Here is an 816-nt window from a genome sequence, read left to right as displayed (position 1 = left end):
TGTATTGTCTTTGTGCGTCTGTGTTTGTCCCCCACTATCGCCTGACAACCGATGTTGGGGTGTTTACGTCCCCGTATTTTAACAGTTTCGCAAAAGTGACCGATAGAATAAGTACTAGGCATACAAAGAATAAATCCTGGGGATGGTTTGTTCGACTGAAGGCAATGCCCCAGCATGGCCGCAGTCAAATTACTGAAACAAATAAAAGAATAAAAGAACATATATATATATATATATATATATATATAATCCTTTAGCATGTGGTTAAACCTGTGTACTTACTCGCTTGCCCTTATTATAAATTTATATATTTAGAGAGAGAGAGAGGGAGAGAGACAGACAGATGGACAGAGACAGACAGAAAGAAACCACAACTATTCAGCTATTCAACCAGATTAAATTTAGACAGATTAAATTTAGAGAGCCTTGTTTTGGGGACTGACACAAGACATATCCACTCAACCGTGTCAGTATTAATTTTCGGCGCAAAAAAATATAGTCACATATTAACGCAAGGACGTAGCGGGGAACCAACGAAAATTTCTAATCCAGTGAACATGGTCGGTTGAACAAAACGTATTCAAAACAGATACTAATTTGTGCCATCTACTCTCTATAAAAACAAGAGAATTTTTGAACTTCAGTCAGAAGCAAGACAGTTACAGCATAGTTCCACGTCTTCCTACCTCACCGTTTGAAAATCAGAGAAATTCGTGAAACCGGTTAGGTTTTTCAAATCTAAACCAGTCGAATCCCGGGGATCACATAGTCGATTGCATTACCTCAACTCCAGTGTTCAACAGTTTCTTAATTTAT

The sequence above is a fragment of the Octopus bimaculoides genome, chromosome 12 (assembly GCF_001194135.2).
Source record: "Octopus bimaculoides isolate UCB-OBI-ISO-001 chromosome 12, ASM119413v2, whole genome shotgun sequence".
NCBI lineage: Eukaryota > Metazoa > Mollusca > Cephalopoda > Octopoda > Octopodidae > Octopus > Octopus bimaculoides.
The sequence above is the reverse complement of the archived record's forward strand: the minus strand, read 5'-3'. Positions refer to the sequence as shown.